This window comes from Lepidochelys kempii, chromosome 5 (assembly GCF_965140265.1).
Source record: "Lepidochelys kempii isolate rLepKem1 chromosome 5, rLepKem1.hap2, whole genome shotgun sequence".
Lineage (NCBI taxonomy): Eukaryota > Metazoa > Chordata > Testudines > Cheloniidae > Lepidochelys > Lepidochelys kempii.
Window position 1 is genome coordinate 25,125,626 of NC_133260.1, and position 19,179 is coordinate 25,144,804.

At 41.5% G+C, this 19,179-nt stretch overlaps 1 protein-coding gene across 13 annotated transcripts in view; it reads right to left on the minus strand.

The window, feature by feature from the left end:
- The window catches only part of PRLR (prolactin receptor), a 325,280-nt gene that overhangs the window by 85,227 nt on the left and 220,874 nt on the right, over positions 1 to 19,179 (minus strand). For 2 of the 13 annotated variants that reach the window (XM_073343725.1, XM_073343735.1), the window contains one exon: positions 10,563 to 10,692. The exons of the other annotated variants lie outside the window; for them this stretch is intronic. The gene's annotated coding sequence lies outside the window, so the exon portion shown is untranslated. The remainder of the gene's footprint in view (positions 1 to 10,562; positions 10,693 to 19,179) is intronic. 13 annotated transcript variants of the gene reach the window in all.

Consider the following 19,179-nt stretch of genomic DNA (forward strand, 5'->3'; position numbering starts at 1 on the left):
TGCCTATGCTAATTTAAAGAGACAAAGTGGGTGAGGAAATATCTTTTATTGGACCAACTTCAACTACCTTTTCTCTCTAATATCCTTGGACCAATACAGCCACAACAACACTGCATACATTAATTTAAAATGTTCAGTGAAGCAGGCAAGACCTCTCTAACACACAAATAAAATATGCCAGAAAGGGAGGAAGCTATTGGATTCCATTTGCTTTCTTGGCTATTATATTTAATGGGTTCTTGGCTATTATATTTAATGGGGGGAGGGAAAGAAATATTGCTACCTAATGCACAGGGCTGAAAAGCATATAACTGAAAGAATATTGTGTAATTGAAGTAGTCATTTAATTTTAAAAATTTCAGAATATTTCCTTTCAGTTGTATGGTACAGTCAGTGATCTCTGGTATAAAAGCACTTACTCTTCTAGATAAATCTATCCACCTTCCAACAAGCCAATAAGTAACATTTACATTTAAAGGAACACTATCAACTCTGAATCTAGTAAATTAAGGAGAAAAGAAAAAAGTTTCAGCTACACTTGCCCTTGAGCACCCCATCAATTTTTGTGGTCTTAGAGACACATTTTCCTATTTTGAAAATGTTTTTGTCTCTTCTTTTGCAGTGTGCAAGATCCAGACAAACAACAGCTGAAACTGACAGGTGAAGTGGGGACAGTGGTGAAAGTGATCAAATAGTGGAACTGAGTCAACAGGCATTGGGTACTTACTCCCTTAGGGTACTTTGAAAATCCTAATCAGTGTCCTTTTGTCCGTGACTGGGACATGGGCAGTTGTACCTAGAGGTCAAAGCCAGAGTCAGTAGCTGGGAATCAAGACCCAGGGTCAGAACCAGAGTCAGAAGCCAGATGCTAGAGCCCAGGCTCAGAGCCAAAGTCACAAGTCAGGAACAGCAGCCAAGGGTCAAAGTTAGGGTTACCTGGACCAAGGCAAGAGCAAGGCTGGGACCAGGCAGGAGAATGGCTGGAGCAGGAGCCACCCCAGCTGTGGGTAAATACTTTGAGTAGCCATTGAACTGCTGGGCTTATGAACTGGTATTCTGACTCTTCCAATCAATCACACCGCCTACTACAGGCCACCTGAGCTTGTTAGGTTGCTCAGAGACCGGCTCTGCTGTAGGCCCTAATTCCTGATACGTTTTACCTTTCTTCTTCTTATTTTTAGCATTTTCTGTCACCCAAGTATTAAACAGGGCCTTTCTGATATAAAATATGCAATTAAGCTTCAATAACAACAACATTTAAATCTTATATAGCGCTATTTGCTTTCAAAGAGCTTTTCAAGCTAACAGAGGAATCGTCACAGCTAGAGCTGGGTGAAATTTTTTTACCCAAATATTTTTGGTGAAAACTGTAGTTTTGGAGTCATCAAATCACTTCATGATTTCATGTAGATTTTGCCAAATAGTTTGTTCTGGGAAAAACTCTTAAAAATCCCCCCACAAAACCCAGAATGTTTTGTTTTAACATTTTATAAAGAAAACCATTTTTCAGTTCAAAAATTTTGTTTTGAAATTCTTTAATTTTATGTTTAAAAGCTCAGCAATGTTTAAAAGTGCTCAAAACCAAAATGAAATGTTTTCTTAAAAATCTTTTGAATATAAATTTTTGAATCAACAAAATTTTTGAAAAAATTCTTTTTTTGGTCCACGTGAAACAATTTTTCAATCTTTTTGAAATTGCCAGAAAATGGAAAAATTCTTCATTTGCCCAGCTTTACCCAAAGCACTCTTGGAAAGTACATAGTATTCCATAGAGAAGGGCCCTCACAAAGTTCAGATCCAGAGCCAAATTTCCCTAAAGTTTGGTAGCTTTTAGATCTAGGGTTTTCGTTCAATCCATTATATTACAAGGTAGGCACAGGCTGAAAGTTCCTACCTTCAAATTCAGGGGACAAAGAATGGGTGTTCATTTCTGGGAGGTAGGTCAGGACAATGCCTAATTATAATTCGTATTTCATAGGCTGGAAAATGAAAGCAGAGTGGTTAAGTGACTAGCCCAAAGTCATCAGGCAGTAGTTGTGAGGACCAGAATTAGGAGTGCCTTGATGCCAGTCCTGATATCAGACACTGGCTAGGGAGAGGTTTCTGGAGATTGCCTTCTTTACTGGGATAGGACAATATGCTCCCACAGCTTATGCACACAGAATGACCAGAAGGATAGTACTTTTGCACAAATCCATTCTCAAAAGCCCAGCTGCTAGCTATAATTTTCTACTTGGTATTATGCCATAGCAGATCTCGATAGAAATTCATAAACACCAGAAATAGAGGTATGCTCTATGGGGATCTGGGAGGAGTCAGAGAGAAGCCACATTAGACTTGTAGAATCACAGGACTGGAAGGAACCTCGAGAAGTATTCTAGTCCAGTTCCCTGGACTCAAATCAGGACTAAGTATTATCTAGACCATTCCTGACAGGTATTTGTCTAACCTGCTCTTAAAAATCTCCAATGACAGAGATTCCACAACCTCCCTAGGCAATTCATTGCAGTGCTTAACCAACCTGACAGTTAGGAAGTTTTTCCTAATGTCCAACCTAAATGGCCTTGGTGCAATTTAAGCCCATTGCTACTTGGCCTATCCTCAGAGGTTAAGGAGAACACATCTTCTCACTCCTCCTTGCAATAACCTTTTATGTACTTGAAAACTGTTATCATGTCCCCTCTCAGTCTTCTCTTTTCTAGACTAAACAAACCCAGTTTTTTCAATCTTCCCTCATAGGTCATGTTTTCTAGACCTTTAATCATTTTGTTGACAAACCCATGCTGATCGTTACTTATCACCTTATCTTCTAGGTTTCAGAGTAACAGCTGTGTTAGTCTGTATTTGCAAAAAGAAAAGGAGTACTTGTGGCACCTTAGAGACTAACCAATTTATTTGAGCATAAGCTTTCGTGAGCTACAGTTCACTTCATCGGATGCATACTGTGGAAACTGCAGAAGACATTATATACACAGAGACCATGAAACAATACCTCCTCCCACCCCACTCTCCTGCTGGTAATAGCTTATCTAAAGTGATCACTCTCCTTACACTGTGTATGATAATCAAGGTGGGCCATTTCCAGCATAAATCCAGGTTTTTTCACCATCCGCCCCCGCACACACAAACTCATTCTCCTGCTGGTAATAGCTTATCCAAAGTGACCACTCTCCTTACAATGTGTATGAAAATCAAGGTCGGCCATTTCCAGCATAAATCCAGGTTTTCTCACCCCCTCACCCTCCAAAACACACACACACAAACTCACTCTCCTGCTGGTAATAGCTCATCCAAAGTGACCACTCTCCCTACAATGTGCATGATAATCAAGGTGGGCCATTTCCAGCACAAATCCAGGTTTTCTCACCCCCCCCCCCACACACAAACTCACTCTCCTGCTGGCAATAGCTCATCCAAACTGACCACTCTCCTTACAATGTGTATGATAATCAAGGTGGGCCATTTCCAGCATAAATCCAAGTTTAACCAGAACGTCTGTGGGGGGGGGGGGTAGGAAAAAACAAGGGGAAATAGGCTACCTTGCATACTTGCGCTATATTGATGACATCTTCATCATCTGGACCCATGGAAAAGAAGCCCTTGAGGAATTCCACCATGATTTCAACAATTTCCATCCCACCATCAACCTCAGCCTGGTCCAGTCCACACAAGAGATCCACTTCCTGGGCGCTACAGTGCTAATAAACAATGGTCACATAAACACCACTCTATATCGGAAACCTACTGATCGCTATTCCTACCTACATGCCTCCAGCCTTCACCCTGACCACACCACACGATCCATCGTCTACAGCCAAGCTCTGCAATACAACCGCATTTGCTCCAACCCCTCAGACAGAGACAAACACCTACAAGATCTCTATCAAGCATTCTTACAACTACAATACCCACCTGCGGAAGTGAAGAAACAGATTGATAGAGCCAGAAGAGTTCCCAGAAGTCACCTACTACAGGACAGACCTAACAAAGAAAATAACAGAATGCCACTAGCCATCACCTTCAGCCCCCAACTAAAACCCCTCCAACGCATTATTAAGGATCTACAACCTATCCTGAAGGATGACCCAACACTCTCACAAATCTTGGGAGACAGGCCAGACCTTGCCTACAGACAGCCCCCCAACCTGAAGCAAATACTCACCAACAACCACATACCACACAACAGAACCACTAACCCAGGAACCTATCCTTGCAACAAAGCCCGTTGCCAACTGTGTCCACATATCTATTCAGGGGACACCATCACAGGGCCTAATAACATCAGCCACACTATCAGAGGCTCGTTCAACTGCACATCCACCAATGTGATATATGCCATCATCTGCCAGCAATGCCCCTCTGCCATGTATATTGGTCAAACTGGACAGTCTCTACGTAAAGAATAAATGGACACAAATCAGATGTCAAGAATTATAACATTCATAAACCAGTCGGAGAACACTTCAATCTCTCTGGTCACGCAATCACAGACATGAAGGTCGCTATCTTACAACAAAAAAACTTCAAATCCAGACTCCAGTGAGAAACTGCTGAATTGGAATTCATTTGCAAATTGGATACTATTAATTTAGACTTAAATAGAGACTGGAGTGGCTAAGTCATTATGCAAGGTAGCCTATTTCCCCTTGTTTTTTCCTACCCCCCACCCTCCAGACGTTCTGGTTAAACTTGGATTTATGCTGGAAATGGCCCACCTTGATTATCATACACTTTGTAAGGAGAGTGATCACTTTAGATAAGCTATTACCAGCAGGAGAGTGGGGTGGGACGAGGTATTGTTTCATGGTCTCTGTGTATATAATGTCTTCTGCAGTTTCCACAGTGTGCATCCGATGAAGTGAGCTGTAGCTCACGAAAGTTTATGCTCAAATAAATTGGTTAGTCTCTAAGGTGCCACAAGTACTCTTTTTCTTATCTTCTAGGTGTCTGCAAACTGATTGCTTCATTATTTTCTCTGTTATCTTTCCAGGTACTGAAGTGAAGCTGACTGGTCTGTAATTCCCCAACTTGTCCTTATTCCCCTTTTTATGGTTTGGCACTATATTTGCCCTTTTCCAGTCTTCTGGAATGTCTCCTGTCTTCCATGACTTTTCAAAGATAATTGCTAATGGCTCAGATATCTCCTCAGTCAGCTCCTTGAGTATTCTAGAATGTATTTAATCAGGCCCTGGTGACTTGAAGACATCTAACTTGTCCAAGTAATTGTTAACCTGTTCTTTCCCTAGTTTAGCCTCTGATCCTACCTCATGTTCGCTGGCATTCATTAAGTTACATGTCCAATTGCTACTAAACTTTTTGGTGAAAACTGAAACAAAAAAAGTCATTTAGCATTTCTGTCATTTCCACAATTTCTGTTGTTGTTCCATCCCACCCACGGACCTACCCTGTCCTTGGCCTTCCTCTTGCTTCTAAATGTATTCATAGAATGTTTTCTTGTTAATATGTATAGTGCCTTAGTACAAAATATAACTTAGTACTCCCTGTGTTCTTAAGCAGTAGCTTACTATCAGCACCTATTAGTTTAATGTCGACACTCCTTGGTCATGCATTAAACAAATATATCACTGGATTGCTAAGAATAGAGGAGTCATATTGAAATAATGATAGTGTGTTGGTTTGATCTCATATTTCTTGGCTTACAACTCTTACAAGCATTTATTAAACAGACAGTTCCCCATCCCAAATTCCTTAATAGCTAAAATCTAGACAGAAGAAAGACAACAGGTGGATACAACAGACAAATAAGAACACAAGGAAACAATGAGATAATGATCAGTGTGATAAGCAGTAGTCCTAGTATACCAGCTGTTGAGCTTTTTTATTGAAATCACAGCAGAGGAATGTTTTAAGGAGGGATTTAACAAAGAATAATGAGGTGCCTTTTCAGTTATTTATGGAGAGCTCCTCTCATGCAGGAGCTGCAGCATGGGAACAAGTGTGAAGGTGCTTTCTGGAAATTTTTGCAAAAATGGGAACCAGACTGGTATTGTTGGTGGAGCAGAGACAGGAGTTAACAAATATACCACTGACTTACCCTACTAGCATAGTGAGCCTAAAGATTCCTGCCTCAACTTCCTTGTGTTTTAATGGATTTTCTTGGGGCTTGCTCATTTTTACAAGATTCACCCCACAATTATTATGTCTCAGAAGTGGCAACTGAAATGACTGTATTCCCAATACTTTTCCCCCCAAGACACATGCGCTTGATGGAAATTAAATTTAGTTCTTGCTGTTAAAATTCAGTATTTGGAGTCTCATCATAACCTTGCTTTTTGGGTCCAATTCCATTGCAATGGAATTTTTTTTATAGTTTTTAATCAAATGATTTGTGATGCTATTTTACTTGTTTAACGTTGAAATACATTCTACCCCCCCTAAAATCACAGTCCAGCTCCTACTCCAAAGTAATTAATAAGTAATAAAATAAATACATTAACAACTATTTGGTTTGTTTTTCTTATTTTATGAACAAAAGACTTATTCAGATACCAGGAGAAGTTTATTAATGCAACACAAATTATTCTTTTTGTTCATACTGCTCTTATATTTCATTTATTTCCTTACTTTCATGTAGCTTTTGTTCCAGCGTCTTAGGACCATGCTCAGCACAGCTCAGGAAAATGGATGAGGGGTGTAAATGGGGCTTTAAATCACCATTAAACCTTGTAGACCCTTGGGTTCCTGGGCCAGCCCCACAGTCCAATTTAGAGACAAAGGAGCCACAACCACATCAAAACACTACACTAAACATATACTTCTCCCCTGGGGAGAGGATGAGAGAAAGAACAAATCACATATGACAGATGTTGGTCACATCACTTAATTCACTACTGGAAGGCACTCAGATTCTATAGTGATGAAGACAGTACACGAACCTGGATAGGATAAGATAGGCCTCCTGGGCATTCCTTTGAGTAAGGGGAATACTCCACTGGTGAGTTAAAATAGCTTTAGGGAAGCTTTGTTTCACTGGTGCAAGCTATTGCATCAAAGAGTCTTGGTCCTGATGTTTATTTACAAATATAAAGGAAACAATACAGGCCTATAGTTCAATAGCAGCTCGTGGGGACTATATGTGGTTATTGATGTGAGCAATAACGGTTTTGTGTGCTGGCATAGGGCGAAAAAACAGTTAATGAGGCCTTTGATGACAAGACTACTATTTCTAGCATATGGACCACAGATATACAGCCTGTGGTCTATATGGTTAATTTTTTTAAACTAAAAAAAAAGTGCCAGACTCCCAGATGCAGCCCCCCTGCATTCTCCCAGGACCAAATACAACAAACAAACAAGATATCTCAAAAACAATCAAGTAGACAAAACCCATAACAATTTTTTTTTTGTGGGAAAGGGAGAGTATGATCAATAAAAGATCCCTTCGTAATCCTCTCACACAACAGATTTTAATATTTGAGATTTAGCACAGGCAAATGGATGACTAAATGTAAAAGTAAGGGTATTATTGGTATTTCTCATTTTTACAGCACTTTAATGCTCAAACAATGCTTTGAACATATAACTAATTTATTCTCACAACGGCCTTAGGGGATAAGTGGGAAAGTATTATTATCCCCATTGTACTGATAGGGAAGCTGAGGTGCTTAATTGGTCTCTGTAAGCCTGTGGTCCCATTGCTGTTCCCATTTTCCCTCCCTCAACTCTTCCATTGTATGCTAAAAACACCCATTGCATATTGTCTTAATCCAGATTGCAAATACTTAGTACATCTCTCAGCTGTTGTACTATATGTCTGTGCAGCCCCTGTAACAAAGGGGCCAGATCCTCACAGTGTCCTTCAGATGCAAATGTAATACAAACAGCAACTATTACAACCAGCAGCAGCACCAACACCACGGCACAAGGAGGGCCAGGCTTCTCCCCTTGCCATCCGCTACACTCTGCGGCACTTGCCATATGTGTTCCTTCTCTCTCTGTGTGTCCTTTTTGAGGCTCATTACTGCAATTTATCGAGCGTCTCTGGAGTGAGTTATGTTTGGGCTAAGTGAAGAGACTGTAAGACTAAAATACACATTATCTTGTTTCCTCAGCGTTCCAGACAAGACTGTAAATGTAATTTGGGTTAGAGATAAGCAAACATTAAAAACATCTGTTACTCCTTTCTCATAAGTAGCAGGCACTAAAATAGCTGTGGTACACAGTGATAAATAACTAAAATGCAGTTACCTTTAAGCTAGAATTGTAAAAAAACAAAAAACATTGTTTATTTCAAAATACACCAAATCTGCTCTATTAGCCCTGTCAACTCCATTGACAGGCATACCTGAGAATAGCCTTTGGCGTGTGGACTGGAATTTTTCGTGGGAGTTAGTCAGCTTAATGTAAGAGATACAAGTGCAAGAAGAATCACTGGAGCCGTAACTCTCAAAAGTCTCAATATTGTCTGTATAACACCAGAAAGCATCACCTACCCATTGATACACTAACAAATACTAAAGGTAGGTAAATCTTCATATCCTTTATGAAAACTGTATTATGAGACTATTGGATTATTCTGTTAACCCTTCCCTAACCACTGGTAAGACTTCACAGAGCGCACTGGCTCTAATCCCCCCTCCTCAGACTTCACATCTCAGTTCATCTCCTTGCCCAGCCAAACCCAGTACCCCCACTCCAACTCCCAGTCTAAGTTTACCTCTCCCGCACTTCCCCTGCCAGATTGAACTCCCAGTTTCCATTTTCTTTCCCTCCCCTCCCCTCGCAGACTCCTTGTTTCCACTGAATCAACCCACCCCTCCCATAGGTTTGGCTGTTGTCCCGTCTGTACTGGAATCAGGCAGGCTCCACCTCCACACTGCCAGGGCCCAGCAGGTGGTCATTGAGAGTACAGGAGAAATAAGCTTTTTGTTCTCAGTTCAGGTGCCTGGGCCCAGCACAGCCTACAGCAGAGGTCCCCAAACTGTGGGGTGCGCCTCTCTAGGGGGGCATAGAGGAACATTCAGAGGGCACAGCTGGGGCCCAGGCTGGCCCCCATAGGGGGCAGGGAGGGAGTGCCACCCAGCTTACCTCTCTGCCCTGTGCCTGGGGCCCTGGCCGCTGGCCTCAACCCCAGGCCAAGGCTCCCCTCCCACCCCCAGCTGTGACCCCAGCCTCAGCCCTCTTACTCCTGTCCATGCCCTGGGGGACAGGGCATGGACAGAAGTGAGGGGAGGCGTGAGGTAAAGAGTTTGGGGACCACTGAGCAACCCTGAGCTGTAACGGCAGGGAAAGTCCTGCTCAGCTTCCTGCTGCACCAAACTAGATCATGCCCGGTGTGGACAGAATCTTTGAGACTTTGAGCTGCTAAAACTAAAGAGTCTCTACTAAGCATGTGCAAACTGCAGTTTTTCAAATGCTTATAACTTGGCCAAATTTATGCAGAGCTTCACATGGATGGAAAAAGGCACATCCCTCACACAAAGGCCATGCCCCAGTCAAATTTCAAATCCATGCTTCAAAGAAAAGGTTTCAAGAATTGTTTAACATTTTTTAACAAAACAATGTGTTTTTTCCCCTAGCTTCATTCATGAAAATGGCCAAACTGTTATAGCTGAAATTTCTTAAAAAATTTAGCCTGATGCAGACACCTTGCATGGAAAATTTCAGCTTGAACAGTTAAAGTTTGGCAAAATCAGGAGCAACTGAAACAAGGTCTTCGTAATGGGAAATGTTGGGCAACCTTCATAACAGATGGTGCTACCAGCTCCACCTACAACATATATACATATTTACAACATCAAGATCACAGAACTATAACTCCCTTTAAAGTCAGTGGGACTCCATTTTGTAGCCAAGGAGAATTTAGCATTAAAATATTGCTTTAAAAATAATCAAGGAGAGCCCAAGAGCTGAACCCCAACTTGAACAAAAAATTCAAATGGAAGACAAAGCAAAAATGTACATAATATACATTCTGGTTTTTGTTCAATTGTTTTCCAACCCAGCTCATTGGTTAAATTTTGCCTTTCGTTGCAAATGCCTGTAACCTCGCTGACTGTTTCCCTCCTCAGATCACCAAGCATGACTTATAATTAATTAATTATTTTTTTGCTTTAAAAGGTCTTTGCCTTCAACTTCTGTGCAGAATGCAATCTCATGATTTTGTCCACCGCTAGGAAGGGTGGGAAAATGTAATGGGTACTTTGTGAGCATACTGAAGGTTTAGCCAGTTAACTTGGTAAACAAAATATAGCTGCAAGTAACAGAGTCCAAGCAATTAAATCTGGTTCCAGCCAGATGTGCAAAATGATCTGTGGAAAAGAAAACTACTATAAATTCAAATTAATTTTCTTCAGTAGCTTTTTCTCTACTGCTATAATCTAATCCCCATTTCTTTTACTGCAGAGAATAGTTGTCTTTCTCCAGTACTGCTATACCAGTGCTATAAACGATTTCAGACTTACATTTTCTATCCCATTTTTAAAAAAATATCCAAACCTACAAAACCATATTTACAGGTAATCTTGTGTAATGAAAACATATATTACTAATAAGGCCTGATAATTAGCAATATGGAACTGCAGGCTCAAAGAGGAGAATACCTTTCTTCCCAAAAGGTCCAGTCTCTGAGTTCTTGTCAGCTGAGATGGTCTTAGGATGTTGTGACCTTGCTGTGTCTGTAGCTGCCTGCACCACCAGTGAGTTGGGTGCTGGATGGAGTAATTGCTTTGCCTGGAGACAAGGATGAGACAGATCCCAGTCAGTACTGTCGGCACCTGTGGATCTGTATCAGTTTCCTCCTCCTCATACTCAGATGGAACCAGCAGATGGAAGTGGGAGAAGTCTCGTAGGATTTGTGGACGGACCCAGGATATCTGCCATATGCGTCCCACAGACCCCAGTAGGCCTATTATCGGGGTTGACTGGTTGAGGTGGACCCCATGGCACTGGGTACTGGCAGTCCCTGGAAAGTCATATCTGGTTTGGATCTCCCAGTCCCTGTCAGAACTCATCTCTCTGTGAGGAGATAAAGGACCAGCCAGAGCATCAGACTCGTCCAAGTTGGAAACATGCTCTCGCTCCACTCGTGGGGTCGAGGCAGAGAAGTTTCCTGTGTTACTGAAGTAGTTTCGTCCTCAGCAATGTCCCTCAGAAGGACTGGGCCAGAGAGGAGAGGGGACTGAGAGTAAGGGATAAAGATATAATTCAGAGAGATGTAAGTGTCAAATAGGTCCTGGTGGTCAGGGCATTCTGGTGGTTGGGACTGACGGTTCTGATGTATCCCAAGACATTGTGAGCAGCTGGTCCTTCAATGGATTGGCTGCTACTACCAAAGAATACGGTCCAACATTCTTGGATGGAGCCAGTGGATGCCAATTTTGATATTTAGGAGTTGGAGCCTGCAATGGAACTGACAGATCCTCATTCTTTTGCGCTTTATCCTTCTGTATGGAGGGGTCTTGTGCAGTCCTGAGCTCTTGGGACCTACACCAAAAGGCCCACCTGCCCTGTATGTGGAGGGATCTCTTCTTGTAGGAACAGACCTGATGGGGATCTGTCCTTGTAACCCTGAGAGTGCCCCTAACTCTGTGGATGAGTCTTTGGGCTTAGCAGTGCTAGGCTTTACTCCCAACCTCGTACTCGGTAAGGTGCTGCTTGTCAGTTGGACAGTCTACGGGGCTGTCAAGGTTCCTTCCCCACTCTGAACTCTAGGGTACAGATGTGGGGACCTGCATGAAAAACCCCCTAAGCTTATTCTTACCAGCTTAGGTTAAAAACTTCCTCAAGGTACAAACTTTGCCTTGTCCTTGAACCCTATGGTGCCACCACAAAGCATATTAAACAAAGAACAGGGAAAGAGCCCATTTGGAGACATCTTCCCCCCAAAATGTCCCCCCAAGCCCTACACCCCCTTTCCTGGGGAAGGCTTGATAAAAATCCTCACCAATTTGCACAGGTGAACACAGACCCAAACGCTTGGATTTTAAGAACAATGAAAAAGCAATCAGGATCTTAAAAGAAGAATTTTAATTAAACAAAAAGTAAAAGAATCAGCTCTGTAAGATCAGGATGGTAAATACCTTACAGGGTAATTAGATTCAAAACACAGAGAATCCCTCTAGGCAAAACCTTAAGATTACAAAAAGACACAAAAACAGGAATCTACATTCCATTCAGCACATCTTATTTTCTCAGCCATTTAAAGGAGTCAGAATCTAATGCATATCTAGCTAGATTGCTTACTAAGTTCTAAGACTCCATTCCTATTCTGCCCCCGGCAAAATCATCACACAGACAGAGAGAGCCTTTGTTTCTCCCCCCCCCCCCTCCAGCTTTTGAAAGTATCTTGTCTTCTCATTGCTCATTTTGGTCAGGTGCCAGCAAGGTTATCCTAGCTTCTTAACCCTTTACAGGTGAAAGGGTTTTTCCTCTGGCCAGGAGGGATTTTAAAGATGTTTACCCTTCCCTTTATATTTATGACAGAGGGCAAGGGGGCCTCTCTGGCCTAGATCAGAATGAGGTCTCAGTCTTCTCCATAAGGTGCTTCCCCAACTGAAGCTCATGAGCTTTGTATGTTTGCAGGGGAAATGAGTGACAGATGCTGCATATTGCAGAGATATTCATCTCACCCAAACAGTAGAGGCAGCGTTTATGGTCATTGCTCATGGAGAAGGAGCAAGGGTAAGAGATGCAATTCTTGATCATAGTCCCAGACCATGGACAGGTACTCCCCAGCAAGGGGAAAAACAAACTGTACTAACTATTCTATAAAAACTCTAACTATACTAATATAGGTTTCAGAGTAACAGCCGTGTTAGTCTGTATTCGCAAAAGGAAAAGGAGTACTTGTGGCATCTTAGAGACTAACCAATTTATTTGAACATCCAAAGTGATCACTCTCCTTACAATGTTTATGATAATCACGTTGGGCCATTTCCAGCACAAATCCAGGTTTTCTCACCCCCCCCCCCCCCACAAACCCATTCTCCTGCTGGATTTGTGCTGGAAATGGCCCACCTTGATTATCATACACATTGTAAGGAGAGTGATCACTTTAGATAAGCTATTACCAGCAGGAGAGTGGGGTGGGGGGAGGTATTTTTTCATGTTTTGTGTGTATAAAAAGATCTTCTACACTTTCCACAGTATGCATCCGATGAAGTGAGCTGTAGCTCACAAAAGCTTATGCTCAAATAAATTGGTTAGTCTCTAAGGTGCCACAAGTATTCCTTTTCATTCACAGTATCTATTTACAGGCTATAAAGAAGAAGCTAGAGAGATCTGTGAACACACAATTCTGACTAGGGCCATGCAATAATAAAAAGGAACTGGAGAGGCATTGACCTGTACTCTTATGCTCTCAGTCTGGAGCACCATGAGAACAACTGTGTATGTGTGGGCCAATGGACACCGCTTGTTAAGAATTTCCAGACTCGGGTGCATGACACCATGCATACCCATGTGTAAGATACCCATTGGGACCACCACTCAAAGAAGAACTGGGACTTACACAAAAGCAGTTAGGTGCCTATCTAGACATTTATTCCTATCAGGATATTCATGTGGAAGATGGATGATGGCTTGGTAAGCTACACCTGCATACAAGCTGTTTTTTAAGATATGTTTTCTCTGTAATGCTTTTGTTCTGAATAAACAGTACTTTGCTTTATGAAAGTTGGCTAATCACTGGTTAACCTTGTTGTTGTCCCGGAGAGAATGGGACTATAGGTGTTGAACTAAAGTCAGACCTGCTGAGATAATCACAGTTATCTGTGATTGCAGGATTCTACAGCCTAAGATCCAGGTCTGGAGGGAGTGAGTTACAGGACTCTGCTCCAAGACAAATGATAGCTAGAGGCCTGAGCCCAAAGGGGGGTTACCCTTGAGGACACCAGAGGTGCAGTTAAATCAGGAACAGTGAGTGCCATCTCCATCTTTGCTACCCACTATATCCACTTGAAACAGGTTGTAGCCCGTGAATGTTAACATTCCAGTCACGTGCATTGCCCCACCAAGTTTCAGTAATGCCAATTATACTTACTGCAGCACATGCCATTTGTGACAAAAAACATGACCAAGCAGCTGGGGCAGAGTGAGGAAAGGGGAGTGCAAACTGCACATACTCAGAGGGTAACAAAGCTACTCAGCAGTGTTCTGTCTCTCAAAGTCCATCCCCCTCCCCTCAAGATATGTCAAGGTACACTCTATTATACCTCAGACTGATCAATTTGATTACAGAATGTGTTTAACATTATATGTCTAAAATGTATTCAATATCATGCAATTCATTCTGAGGTTTAATTCTGAGGTTTAACGGCTTAGAAGGGCATTTAAAACTGCACAGTTGTGTGTTTTTACACTCCCCTATATTTCCCACCCCCACCCCCCTATGGCTGCAGTCTATGGAGTAAGTGCTTTGGGAATGGGGTGATATGCAGAAGAGCACCGGAGGCGTATGCTGTTCCACAGAGGTGTGCTGTCCATGCAAGTTTTAATAGGATATATCCTTGTTCTCTGGCTTCTACCAAGTAGAAATAAGAAATTAATGAAAGATAATACCACTAAATTGCAAACACCTTCCCAATAAATAAGGGTGCTTTAAGTCCAATACTTCACTGAATTAGATTATGTTCTTGGACATATGAAATCAGATGGGGCTTACTATCTCAGACGTACCCTGGCCTTCCAATTTTCTGATGCTCACACTGCAAAGAGTTTAGCAGAGTTTTTATTCTTAATCCTCAGGCTGCTGCAGTTATGTATGGCACGCTTCAACCACATTCATTTGGCTGGCAAAGTGGAAAAACTGTGTCAGCCCAATCTTTAAATGTAGGCCTTTCTAGATGTGGCTTTGCTAGAAAACCATGTGTTACTGTTATGTACAATTATCTACATCATTTCTGTTGTAAAAAATTTAAAGTTAGCCCTGGACTTAAGCCCACAATCTGTGAAGACTTGAATTTGGAATTTTTCACCCACTGCATGTGTGTGGTGAGGGGCATGTATAGGAGAGCCATATATTTAACCTACATCCTGGGATATTTACAAAGTCCTTTCTCAAACAAGCACTCTTATTGGAGGGGCTTGTTTCCAATTAATTACTTCTTATTTATTTCTGGTAATGTTCATAATGTGCTAAGCATTTTGTAGACATAAATGGACCCACTGATCATCCTATAATTGTGTGATGTTACCACAGTAACCCAAAGAAGGGGACAACATGTTACACACACCATTTAGTCATTATATGAACCTTACAGGTTTTATAAACCCATTACACACAGTGCAGGTTTTGGGGAAGGAGACAGGAGGGTTTCTTAAATAATTTTAAAATAGAGTTTTGACCACTATTAAGGTCCAGGGCCATAAATCAAGTACATCTCCAGCAGGAATGGATGTGAGTGGTTTTAAAAAAAATTACCATTGCCCTACTTTTCATCAGTATATGAACTCAACATACAGTAGGATCCAATTGTCAAAAGGCTTCTGATGACATTTCTAGGGCTTGGCAAAAAGCCTAGACTTTTGACTTCAAATTCGAATAAATGAAATATAAATGGCCCACATTATGGGAAGCATAAGTCAATGCACTGATACTGCACAGGGCCTAGCAAAACAACTATGAGCACAATGGAAGCTATTGAGAGTTATTTTGCTTGGAGGAAAAGTTATGCAAAATGGGTATTATATACTCTGCTCCCATGGGCCTCACTTTATCCTCAAAGGTATGCACCCTCGGTGAGAACCATGTCTGTTCATCTTAGAACAAATTTTAGCCCTATGTGTAGCACGCTAGTTGAATAACTCCCTTTAAAGCTAATGGAAGGTGCAAGGATGACACCCTCTCCTCTCCTTGTGTATCTGGCTGAGAGTTCTTGTACTAAAGCCGGGAGAATTACTAGAAAGAGAATTCTGTAAATACTTGCTCAAATTAAAAATTAAGTTTGCTTGGCTGTGTCGTCACATCCTTTTTGTGTTTGCTTTCTACAAATGAATTTACTAGCAGGAATATTCACAGAAACCATACATTTTAAGTACTAGGGAGTATTCACCAAAAATGAATTTATAAAGAAGAATAATCACACTGGCAATTCGATTCTAAGATTGGCTCTACCCTTCAGAGAACAGAAATAATATGCAATGGATGTGATCAATCAAAACTAACCACCACCACACAAATTATGAATGTCATGGATTTGCAGTGAACTGCTTGCAGACAATCTCCAGCTGAAGAATTACTGGTACTAATTATGTGGTGAATAAATTTTAAACAAATAAATTTGAGAAAACTAAACTTGTAAACAGTTCAAGTACAAGGGGAAAAGAGGCAAAATAAATGATCAGTGTGGGAAAATCTTACTGTTCAGAAATCTAGGGCAAGCAGAAGTACTGTGTGTGCAAGTAGACATGCCAGGTTTCCTGCCCAATGCAAAAAGACAGACAGGAGAGACTGGGTGTACTGAGTAATATCAGCCACAGTAGGACTCAGATGCCAGTCAAAGGGAGGGCAGCTGGAGGAGTTGGGAGGGAATGGAGTAAAGTTACCTAGCTGCTAGCTTAGGGGTTATGGAAAGAGAAGGGTCTGAGCAAAGCAACAGAACTAATCTGCCAGTTGGAAGGGCTAGTTCAGAAAGAGGGGGACTGAGCAGAGCAATAGAGATAGCTGCCAGCCAGAAGGGAGAGAGATGGGCCTAGTTTATGTCAGTTACCGAAACAATGCCTTGGATCATGCTACACTAAAAGCCACAGTGTGAAAAATTATACTAGAGGTGACTGCAAAGTCTCTTAGGGAAACATCTAAAAAGGTCCATAGAAAGCTAGTTTTATTACTGTGCTGCTGTGGATCCAATGGCAGGACTGTAGTGGAGAAGAGTCAGTCAGATTTGGGCGGGATGAGAAAGCTTTATACTTCCTTGTCAAAGGTCCTGCGGTAACCACCTCTGACCCCTCCTGGTCTCTTCATGTGCACCTTTCAGGTCTCAGGCCTCTTTCTGTCACCTCCATCTTGCGGTGGAATCACACAATTTCCCCACTCTCAGATCAGGACTTGGGCTGCAGTCCCCTGGTACTAACCATGGGTAGCTCAGCAGGGCTGACTTAGGTTCAGACCCTGCAGTTCTGTTTCCTCTGGGAGAAATAATATTGGTAACCAGTGATCAGACAGCTTCCTTAAAGCAAAGTATTATTTATATTATTTATTTAGAACCAAAAGCTTTTAATGAGTAAACAAGATATTAAAAAATACAAACCAATCTATACACCAGCCTGTTTTTGCCAGAGTCTTACCATTTCCTGGGAAGACCTCTGTTGCTTTCTGACATTCCCCCAGGCCCTGTGTCCCTAGTCTGTTCTCACTAGGAACTGAACCTGACAACTGACTCACCCTTCTTCTCCTGACAAGGGTTTTTAGAATTCTTTTGATTTCTTTGTTCTCAGCATTAACGGAACAGCTGTTTAACTGCAGCCGGAACCTGGAAGTATGCCATTGTCTTGTAATTGATCCCCAATCCCCATTAATTTGATCAGAGGTTGCTTCCTCTTTGACTTCCTCTTTGTTCTTCACACTGCCCCCCTGTAATCTAGATCAATGCATTCACACAGGAAGGTCTTATAATAAAATATTCAATAACTTCACCTCACTGACTGAATCCCATACAGTGTTCATAAAATGATAATATCTCAGTATTCTTAGATTCTTGTCCTTCAAATTCCCTTTGCTGACATAGCAGAATTGGAATCTGGGACAGGTGATGATATCACAGAGGGAATGAAAATAGCTTCAGGAGTGGTGGGAATTAAAGATGAAAAGTTTTAATCAAAACTGATTGGCCTAAATTTAGATGATGCAGTAATGAGTATGGGCTGTTGTTCAAATTGTATGCAGGTCATGTTTAGACAAGATACCCCTCATGGTGTTTCTGCTCTGCAATCCATCAACCACAGCCTTGCTATTCCAGATTCCCAAAAAGTTTATCCCTTGCTGAAAGAGTATGAAAATTAATTTGAAAAGCATTTTCAAATTTTATTAAAGTCCCAGAAGACAATGGCAACTTCAAGCTCTTCCTGTTGCTTTGAGGTAAATGCAAGTTATTTCATCACTATCCACCATGTAAGCTGAGCTGCTAGTCAGTCCTGAGCACTGAAGGCAATGAACAAAAATTATCATTTGATTGCTACCTGTTGAAAACATATTGCAGAAACGCATTCATGGGCAGACAAAACCCAAGTTAGGGGCATTCATAAGAGAGATCAAGGCAGGCATCTTTGTGGGGACACTGTATTTCAAGATGGACTTAAGAAAACTTCAGTCAGATTGATGACTGCTGCCTGGGGCTTTGCAAAAACTGGAAAGTGCTATGCTGGAACTCACATCAGTAAGGCCACCCTGGCTTTTACATTCAAAATCTTATGCTTAGGGATGACAAATTTAAAAAGAGATAAATATATCTGTATCCTTAGAGATAAAGACTACAAAAAAAAAATCTATATGTCCGAAATTGCCTTTCGACATATAGACACACCTTTCACCAGGGTACAGCAACCACTATTAACAAGGGTTCAGTGCTTTGACTACAAACAGAGGCATAGTGATAAAAAAAACCTGACCTACTATGGCAATGTACAAACCAGTTTACACCAATATTAAATGGAGGAAAGAAAAGGAGAGTGGCCTTGAATTACACATAAATACCATCAAATCTACAACAAATGATAGTGCATATGCATGTTTTACAAAGGTTTTAATCACCACACCATCAGCATTTCAGAATATTTTTATCTTGATGGAAATATTATCCCCATGGTCTTGTTACACTGCATTGGTAGAACCATGAGATTTCCACATTCAACTTAATCAAAAGAGCCCACACATGTATATGCAGTGAAGCATTCTCCAGGGTTTGATGCAGATATAAGTGAATGGGCCAAGTTTAGGCATTTTCCAGCCCCATCAGTCCATCTTCCATTGGCGTGATAGGTGACTAGGGACAAAACATGTTCATAGACAGTCACGTTGAGCGCTCAACAGCAGTCAGCACCATGAAGCACTAGACTGGTGCTATTCTGTAGGATCAGGTTTAGACTGCAATCCAGACGGACGGCTACACAATTATTTACTCATTAGTATTTTTGTTTGATTCTCAAAATTATTATATACTCTCAGCCATAACTCTCAGTCTCGGGGTGGTGGTGGCAGTGGCAAATTAATTTATAGTTCTG